Source organism: Schistocerca americana, chromosome 6 (genome assembly GCF_021461395.2).
Source record: "Schistocerca americana isolate TAMUIC-IGC-003095 chromosome 6, iqSchAmer2.1, whole genome shotgun sequence".
NCBI lineage: Eukaryota > Metazoa > Arthropoda > Insecta > Orthoptera > Acrididae > Schistocerca > Schistocerca americana.
In genome coordinates this window covers 241,836,719-241,847,444 of record NC_060124.1, presented here as the reverse complement: position 1 = coordinate 241,847,444, position 10,726 = coordinate 241,836,719, and the positions used below count along the sequence as shown (strand labels likewise).

Genomic DNA, 10,726 nt, shown 5'->3' with positions numbered 1-10,726 from the left:
ACTCCATTGCCCAGGTTTTATGGCTTCAGCCTTACAGTTTCTCATTATAGGTGGTGTGTGGTTTTGAAATTCCAGCTCTCTTTTCTACGCCCTGTTAGTGGAGCTTCGTCGTTTTCGTCTGGTGCTGACAGAGTTTGCGAGTGTGACATTTTGTCCTGCAGTGACTTATGAAGCTGTCATCCTCTTATTTTTCGTCAAATCCTCTTCGTGACTGCCTGTCACGATCACTTGACACACATGAAGATTTCCCGCTCTTTCATAAATCTTCGATATGATGCCTCTTAAAACAGCAAACACTTCTGTTCCCTTGTTGCAGGAGAATCATCCAGATATGCACTAACAATTTACAAACGTTCGAATTTGCTTAGCTGCACAGCTACACAGAACACAGCTCTGAACGCGACTGACACTTGCAGTTGGTTCAAATGGCTCTGAGCACTATGGGACTCAACTTCTGAGGTAATCAGTCCCCTAGAACTTAGAACTACTTAAACCTAACTAACCTAAGGACATCGCACACATCCATGCCCGAGTCAGGATTCGAACCTGCGACGGTAGCGGTGTCGCGGTTCCGGACTGCAGTGCCTAGAACCGCACGGCCACTTCGGCCAGCCACTTGCAGTTATTGAGGAATTGCACAGGTGTCATTCTTGGCCAAATACAACAGCGCAACTGGCAGGCTAGAGTATTTATTTTTTTTATTTTCAAGCATGAATTTCTTGCATATTTTGATTTTTTTGTCCAACAGCGGTATATGCGTGTACCGAACAACCCCTGATAGTACAGATGTGATTTTTTGACAACTTCACTGTAAGTGTACTTGAGTCAATGCCGACGAGTACATTACACTAACCTCATCACGTTCCGTTACCGACACCGAATCTAACTCCATCAGTATTCAGAGAGCTATGGACGACTAAACACTATTTTATTCTCGAACGCCACCTCAATCTAATGTGCTCTGACACCTGATCGTAAATACAGTGATAACGTTCTATCAGTTATTGTGTGATATTGGCCTCATATAAACAGTGTGGATGAATTCCTTACTTTTCCGGCAAGATCAGTATGCTTGCAAACATCATCGTGACATACACCTGTAGCCTGAAGACTGGGAAGCAGCAAGTTACCTTTCTGTATCTGTGCTCTGTATGTACAACGACCTGGATTAATGTAGTTGCCCTTCCGTAATCGGCACAGTTCAGCTTCCTGTTTCGAGAATCAGCACCCCTCACGTGTCTGACTTTCCGGGTACGCTTAAACTCTTGATGTGCCCCTCTCCCCAATCTCACCCCTTGTCATCTGGCCCACGGCATGACATGGAGACATGTACATTGTCACTGCTGAGCATGCTGAGCAGTTCCTGTGGAGGGGCGTGAGGAGGAAGACACATCCATTCGTTGTACTATAAAAGCAATTACACAATATACAATATGTACATGGTACACTGAGGTGAAAAAACTCATAGGATACAATCCAAATATCGTGTCTAACATCCTATTGTTCGATGTAGTGCAGCAACTCGATGTGACACAGAATCCACACGTCGTTGGATGCCCCATACAGAAATACTGAGCACGCTGCCTCCATAGCCGTCCGTATTTGCGAAAATGTCGCCGGTGCAGGATGTTGTGCACAACAGACTTTCCTATTATATCCCACAAACGTTCTGTAGAACGCTCTTCAAACAATCGTGCCAACACTGTGTTGTTGGCAGCTTTGATGCATGACTTCGTGGGGTTTGCGCCACACTTACACCCCAACATCAGCTCTTTTTTTTTCTGACTTGTAGCTCTTCACCTCACTCAGAGTAACACTTGCAACGTACGTCCTCAATCATTTGCTCAATATATTCCAATCTCTGTTTTCATCCACAGTTTCTGCCCTCTAAGGCACCTCTAGTACCATGGAAGTCATTCCCTCATGTCTTAACAGATGTCCTATCATCCTGTCCCTTCCCCTTTTCAGTTTTCCCACATATTCTTTCCTCTTCGATTCCGCGCAGAACAACATCATTCCTTGCGTTATCAGTTCACCTAATTTTCAACATTTGTCTGTAGCACCACATCTCAAATGCTTCGATTTTCTTCAGTTCCGGTTTCCCCACTGTCCAAGCTTTACTACCATACAATGCTGTGCTGCAAGCGCATATTCTCAGAAATTTCTTCCTCAAATTATGGCCTATGTTTGATACTAGTAGAATTCTGTTTGCCATGAATGTTCTCTGATTTTTTTAGTCTTGCTTTCATTAGCATCCGCAACCTCAGAATTGCCTCTTTGGTGCCTTTACCTTTCCTAAAGCCAAACTGGTCGTCATCTAACACGTCCTCAATTTTCGTTTCCATTCTTCTGTATATTATTCTTGTTAGTAACTTCTCGCAATTGTTAGCTCTTTCTGCCTTCGGAATTGTGTGGATGACATTTTCCCGAAAGTCTGGCGTTATCTTGCCAGACTCATACTTCCTCCACACCAATGTAAATAGTCGTTTTGTTGCCACTTTCCACAACGATGTTAGAAATTCTGATGGAATGTTATCTGTCCTTTCTTCCTTATTTGATATTAAGACGTCCAAAGCTTTCTTAAATTCTGATTGTAATAGTGGTTTCCCCATCTCCTCTAAATAGATTCCTGTTTCTTCTTCTGTCACATCAGACAAGTCTCCCTCATAGAGGCCTCCAATGTACTCTTTACACCTACCCTCTCTCTCTTCTGTATATAACAGCTGAATTTCCAAGCACTCTTAATGTTACCTCCATTGCTTTTAATTTCACAGAAGGTGTTACGACTTTCTTAAAGGGTGAATCAGTCCTCCCGAGAATCATTTCTTTTTCGATTTCTTCGCATTTTGTATGTAGCCACTTTGTCTTAGCTTCCCTTTACTTCATACTGATTTCATTCCTCAGCGTCATGTGTTTCTGTATTCCTGAATTTCCGTGAACATTTTTGTACTTCCTTCTTTCGGCAATCAACTGAAGTATTTCTTCTTTTACTCGTGGTTTGTTCGCAGTTACCGTCTTTGAACCTATTTTTTTCTTTCCAACTTCTGTGATTAACCTTTTTAGAGATGTCCATCCCTCTTGAGCTGTACTACTTACTGAGCTATTCCCCAATGTTGTACCTATAGCCTTAGAGAACTTCAAGCGTATCTCGTCATTCCTCAGTACTTCCGTATCCCACTTCCGTGCTTAATGATTCTTCCTGGCTAATCTCTTAAACATCCTCTTCATCACTACTACATTGTGATCTGAGTCTACATATGCTCCTGGGTATGGCTTACAATCCAGTATCTGATTTCAGAATCTCTGTCTGACCATGATATAATCTAAGAGAAATGCCGGCCGGTGTGGCCGAGCGGTTCTAGGCGCTTCAATCTGGAACCGCGCGACCGCTACGGTCGCAGGTTCGAATCCCGCCTCGGACATGGATGTGTGTGGTGTCCTTAGGTTAGTTAGGTTTATGTAGTTCTAAGTTCTAGGGGACTGATGGCCTCAGATGTTAAGTCCCATAATGCTCAGAGCCTAACAGAAATCTTTCGGTATTACCTGGCCTTTTCCAGGTAAATCTCTTCCTCTTCTCATTCTTGAACAGATTATTCGCTGTTAATACCTGAAATTTGTTACAGATCCCAATTAATCTTTTTCCTCTCTCATTTCTTGTCCCAAGCCCATATTCTCCTGTAACCTTTTCTTCTACTCCTTCCCGTACATTTGCATTCCTGTCCCCCATGACTATTACATTTCCATCTCTCTTTACACAGTGTAATACCCTTTCAATATCCTCAAATACTTTATCTATCTCATCATCTTCAGCTGGTGACATCGGAATGTAGACCTGAACTATCGTTGTCGATGTTGGTTCGCTGCTGACTCTGATAAGAACAACACTATCACAGAATTGTTCACAGTAAGACTCTCTCTTACCTACTTTACTGTTCATAACTCCCGTTATACCATTTTCTGCTGCTGTTGATGTCACCCTATACACATCTGACCATAAATCCATGCCTTAAATAAAAATATGGCGTTTCAGTTTTTTAACGCTATTCTTTATTTTCAATGACCGCGATCAAAGACTGAAACGCCATATTTTTATTTAATGAACGATCGCGGAATTCCCATTAACACAATCACGTCTAGTTTTGAAAATCCTTGTCTTCTTTCCATTTCACTATACTGACCCCTACTATATCTAGATTGAGCCTTTGGATTTCCCTTTTCAAATATTTTTTTTTTTCATTTTGATTATAAATAAAAGAAGCCACCCCTTGTGCAAAGGGTGCGATCGTCATCAGCACGTAACAACTGACATCGAGGCTCATCTGTTCAGGACTTTTTTTCCAGTGTCATAGGATCCAATCGATATCGTCGCCGGCCCAGGATAGGTGGTGCATTCGATGTGCTGTTAGCAACGGATGCACGTCGTTGGCCTGCCACCACAGGCAATTAGCGCTTAATTTCATCACTCTGCCCTAACAATTCATCTTTCGTTCCTCACTGATTTCTGCGATTGTTTCATGTAGTGTTGCTTGTCTGTTAGCAGTGAAAACTCCACACAAACGCCGCTGTTATTGCCTTTAAGTGAAGGCCGTCTTTAAGTGAAGGCCGTCGGGCACGGCATTTTGCTGTAATTTGTTATTTCCGACACAGTCTTCACACTGTGGATGCCGGAATACTCAGTTCCCTAACGATTTCCGAATTGGGATATTTCATGCGTCTAGCTCAAAATCTGTAAATTCCCGTCGTGTGGCCATAACATCGTCAGAAACCTTTTCACGTGAATCACCTATGTACACTATGTGATCAAAGGTATGCGGACATCTGACTGATAATGACTTACTAGTTCGTGGCGCGCTGCATCGGTAAGGCTGGAATTTAGTATGGTGTTGGCCCACCCATAGTCTTGATGACAGCTTCCACTCTCGCAAACACACGTTCAATCAGTGGCAGCCCGTTCTTCACGGAGTGCTGCTCTGAGGAGAGGTATCGATGTCGGTCAATGAGGTCTGGCACGAAGTCGGCGTTCCAAAACATCCCAAAGGTGTGCTATAGTATTCAGGTCAGGACTCTGTGCAGGCCAGTCCATTAGAGAGATGTTACTGTAGTGTAACCACTCCGCCACAGGCCGTGCATTATGAAAAGTTTCAAATGGTTCAAATGGCTCTGAGCACTCTGGGACTTAACATCTGAGGTCATCAGTCCCCTAGAACTTAAAACTACTTAAACCTAACTAACCTAAGGACATCACACACATCCATGCCCGAGGCAGGATTCGAACCCGCGACCGTAGCGGTCGCGCGGTTCCAGACTGTAACTCCTAGAACCGCTCGGCCACAGCGGCCGGCTATGAAAAGGTGCTCGATCGTGTTGAGAGATGCAGTCGCCATCCCCGAATTGATCTTCAACGTTGGGAAGCAAGAAGGTGCTTAAAATGTCAATGTAGGCCTGTGCTGTGATAGTGCCACGCAAAACCACAAGGTGTGCAAGCCCTCTCCATGAAAAACACGACCACACCATAACACCACCGTCTCTGAATTATACTGGTGGAACTACACACGTTGGCAGATGACGTTCACCGGGCATTCGACGTACCAACTCACTGCCATCGGATAGCCACATTGTGTACCGTAATACGTCACACCGCACACAGTTTTTCTACTGTTCAATCGTCCAATGTTTACGCTCCTTACGCCAAACGAGGCGTCGTTTGGCGTTTACCGGAATTTTACGGCTTATGAGCAGCCACTCGACCATGAAATCCAAGTATTATCACCTCCCGCCTAACTGTCATAGTACTTGCAGTGGATGCTGATGCAGTTTGGAATTCCTTGCGATGGTCTGGATAGATGTCTGCCTGCTACACATTACGACCCTCTTAAATTGTCGGTTGTCTATGTCAGTCAACACACGAGGTCGGCCTGTACGCTTTTGTGCTGTACGTGTCGATTCACGTTTCCACTTCACTATCACATCGGAAACAGTGGCCCTAGGGGTGTTTAGGAGTGTGGAAATCTCGCTTACAGACGTATGACACAAGTGACACCCAATCACCTGACGATGTTCAGAGTGCGAAAGCTCCGCGGTGCGCCCCATTTTGCTCTCTCACGGTGTCTAGTGACTTCAGAGGTCTCTGATATGCTGTACCTGGCAGTAGGTGGCTGCACAACGCACCTAATATGAAAAACGTATTTTTGTAGGGTTTCCGGATAGTTCTGATCACATAGTTTATAAATGACAGCTCCGCAAATACATTACCATTTCATACCTTATGTGCGCGTGACAACCACCATCTGTATATGTGCATGTCGCTATCCCATGATTTTTGTCGCCTTACTGTACAAAATATTTAATGGGATTCAACATGTTTTATGTTCATTGATTTAAAAAGAGATGTTCCATTCCCTAATACACCTTCTTGCTGTCTAAAGTATCCCGTGTCCTTCCACATGGTTCAAGCTATATCCATGCCAAATTTCATCAAAGGCGATTGAGTGGTCTAGTCCTCAAAACGTAACAGAATTCCTTTTACTTTTATTATATTAGTACGGAATTATGGATTAATGACGTTCAGTATTGTATAAGCATTTTATTCTTTACAATGAATGATATTATGTAGAATATAATCTGAGTACATAGCCTTTTGAATGAATAATGATCTTTTTTCTAGTTTCGTTGTATTATCCAAATCAATAAATATGTGATGTTACGCACTTTTCAATATCTGTAACACCCGTTCAGCGGTTTGTCCGTAGACAATTTTCGAGTTCGTCAGTAATTGGTGAACTCAATGTCGATAAGCTCTGCTTCAGTCCTGTTCACACATATTTAGAGTTTTTAAATGACTTTGCATTTGCTGTGTGGACCAGTGGTGAGATTCGAAATGCACCCACTTACAGTATATCAGTATATGGATAGGCTAGTAGCTTTTTCCTTTACATAATTAGGCATTTCTGTCCCAATCTATGTAAGTAGTTCGCTGCTTCACCAGGGTGTCGCCAAAACGGGGAAGTCTACACAGCTGACGTCTTAAACTGTCAACAGATGCTTTTGTGTGCTGTACGTCCACAATTGTTCGAACGATATAATTCTGTTAAGTAACAAAACTTTTATGACACAGTGTATATTCAGAAGTTATCCAAGGAAATTATCTACGTGAAGTGACATTTAGGAACGCTCAATGTTTTTTTCACTCGTTGTTTTCTTATATAATAGTGTGAGGCAGAAATGTCTACAGGCTTTTGAGAGACAGGTTATTTATGATTTTATGATCACATACACCACGTGGTTATGTCTAAAGAGCACCTACTAAAAGAGGTCCTTGCACTCCGTCTTCAGGCCACGTGGCCCCTCGGGACCATCCGACTGCCGTGTCATCCTCAACCTAGGATGCGGATAGGAGGGGCGTGTGGTCAGCACACCGCTCTCCCAGCCGTTATGCTGGTTATCTTTGACCGGAGCCGCTACTATTCGGTTGAGTAGCTCCTCAATTGGCATCACGAGGCTGAGTGCACCCCGAAAAATGGCAACAGCGCATGACGGCCCGGATGGTCACCCACCCAAGTGCCGGCCACGCCCGACAGCGCTTAACTTCGGTGATCTGACGGGAACGGGTGTATCCACTGCGGCAAGGCCGTTGCCACAAAGAGGTCCATAGTGGACGGTTATTATCAGAACTTGTTAGATATTCTGACACGTTGATGTGTAACCAATTTACGCTGGAAAAACGTTTGCTCAAATTTTGGCCACCAGTTGCATATCCGGCGCTGGGAATGGAAAAATGAAATACCTAATTTTTTTCCATATGTAATGGATTAGTAATGGGATGTGGATTGCAAACGTGAAACAATTGGAAAAAGCATAACTTTTTTATTATTGAGCTCCACTTACAAAGCTTTTTCAGCGAGGGCACCGGATTCGTTGACGAAACGTTGTAGGGGTCTGATTAGTATCTGGCGGGCAAAAAGGGGAGTGATTTTTTTCCAGCATAAGTCGGTTCCCCATTATCGCATTAGCGTATCCACCAAGTTTCGCTGCAATATTATAATTGTAACCGACAATGGGTCTCCATGAGTAGCATCTCTTTAATTATAACAATCCAGTATACGCCCAAATCCATGTCGTCTTTCTATAAATATGTGTCTCTACTAAGAACCTTCAGATACATGTTTTTCTTCCTTTTTTCTTTTTGCTGTTTCAGTATTTATTTACTGTTTCCTTTACCATGTGTGTAGATCGTGTGAGCCCAAGGAATACTGCGACACTCGGCGTTTGCAGAAATCCTCGCTTTGTTTCTCATTATAAACAAGCTGGTTTATAATACGTATGTTTTTGGATAGAGTCAGCCTTTAGCAAATCACAATTTTGTTTTTTAACCCAAACATGTTTCACAGCAGTTGCAGCATCTTCAGTGGGCTTTTATATTTCATCTGTTAAACATAAAGAGTGTTCTTTGCTATTTGTATACATGTAGCTATTAGTTTTTAAATCGTAATTACAGATATTTGAAAAAATACATAAATTATGACTTCATATCTTTTTACCACATGGTGTGGTTTATCTGATGTGTTGTGTTTCTACAGTGACCGTTTTGTTCCACAGTTTGTCATCTGCAATTACTTATACCTTAACGTAGATAAATTGTTTAAGCAAAAATTACGATTTGAAAACTTGTTGTTTCTTTGCATGAAATTATTTAATTCTATCTGTGTGTATGTGTCTATTTACATAAAGTTTCACTTACATTTTCTTTTTATTCATCTTAATCACTGTCAAACACTATATATTGAGTTTCCCCTGTCACTGTCACTGTTTCACTGTTTACCAGCTGTAAAAACAAACATTGCACGCAGTGTAACTGTTGAAGGTGTAAAAACAAGATGGCTGCCAGTGGAACAGTGGAAGGTATTCCTGGGGGTTTTTCAGAGTTGTCTGTGATTTTTCTTTGTGTGTGTGTGTGTGTGTGTGTGTGTGTGTGTGTGTGTGTGTGTGTGTGTGTGAAAAGGGAGAGAGAAAAATGGTTCAAATGGCTCTGAGCACTATGGGACTTAACATCTATGGTCATCAGTCCTCTAGAACTTAGAACAACTTAAACCTAACTAACCTAAGGACATCACACAACACCCAGCCATAAGGGAGAGAGAGTGAGGGTGACAATAGGTTTTAGGTTTGTGTGTGTGTGAGAGTGTTTGTGTTTGAAAAGGGAGAGAGAGAGAGTGAGAGAGTGACAGTAGGTTTGTGAAAAGCTATGAATACGTAATTTATATGTTTTTTTTTTCAAATATCTCCAATTACGATTTAAAAACTAATAGCTACATGTATAGAAACATCAAAGAACGCTCTTTATCTTTAACAGATGAAAAAAATTAAAGCACACTGAAGATGCTGCAACTGCAGTGAAACATGTTTGGGTTAAAAAACAAAATTGTGTTTTGCTGAAGGCGGACCCTATCCAGAAACGTACGTATTGTTAAAGCAAACACGGAAAAAAGAGCTTCAACCGCAAGATGATTAAGCTGGTTTATTTCTATGTGCCCGTTCGGTAGGGCAGAAAATTAGTTTGCCACGTTATTCGATTTAACGGTGACGACTGTGTAACGCTGCACCAAGGCAGTGGCAGACAGACGGCGCGGTACAGGCTTCAACACCGACGGTACGGGAAGGAGGAATCGGGCACGGAATACGTGGCAATCGAATGTTTACATCTCTTTTGGTACCTGGTTTTTTTACCGACTGATTAGGAGAAAGCCAAATACCTACAGCAGTAATTCAGGCCTACATAGCTATTACCTTCCATCATTTGGATAGATCACTGTTCCTCATGTTCCACTGAGATCTAACGAAATTATTTCTTGTATGTTTCATTTCTGAAGATCATGAATCGATATCACATAGTAAACTGATTCTTGGAGTTGATGGGAAACACTGTCCCATGCAAATGAAATTTTTCCGCACTGTAAACAAAGAATGCATCATCACACACGAACACGTCCGCACGGGCCCACACACACACACACACACACACACACACACACACACACACACAAACACACATACACACACACACACACACAAACACACATATTTATATAAAATTAGTTCCTGGGACAATGTAGGTCAGTGACTGGTAAATGCATGTATACTTACAAATGAATGAGCTACATTGTCGCAGAAAGAAGCTAAAAACTATTCTAATTCACTGGATATGGGCGAAGTTCTTCAAAGATTTCCCTCGGTTAGGTCGTATAAACTGAAATCTTCTACCAACTTCTCAACTGAGAAGTATTTGTTTCTACTCCCCTTTCTCCAGGAACATGGCTGAAAATCGACAGCTAGCCGGAGTGGCCGAGCGGTTCTAGGCGCTACAGTCTGGAACCACACGACCGCTACGGTCGCAGGTTCGAATCCTACCTTGGGCATGGATGTGTGTGATGTCCTTAGGTTAGTTAGGAGTAAGTAGTTCTAAGTTAAAGGGGAATGATAACCTCAGAATTTAAGTCCCATAGTGCTCAGAGCCATTTGAACCATTTTTTTGAAAATCGGCATTTACAAAGGCTGGATCTGAAGCAGCCTGCCCTGCGCTTTAGAATTCGAAAAATATTGACATACAGTATGTGCACAGGACCTCTTCCCGTCATCGGGACATCGTTCCACTAGAGATCAAGTACACAGACACAAATAAACGTACTTTGACGAGTTTGAAATCTTCCGATAGTTGATTCGGACAAAACTA

General features: G+C 42.4%; 1 pseudogene; it reads right to left on the bottom strand.

The window, feature by feature from the left end:
* Positions 1-7,517: 7,517 nt before the first annotated feature.
* On the bottom strand, positions 7,518-7,635 carry LOC124620551 (annotated as a pseudogene).
* Between the last annotated feature and the right edge of the window lie 3,091 nt (positions 7,636-10,726).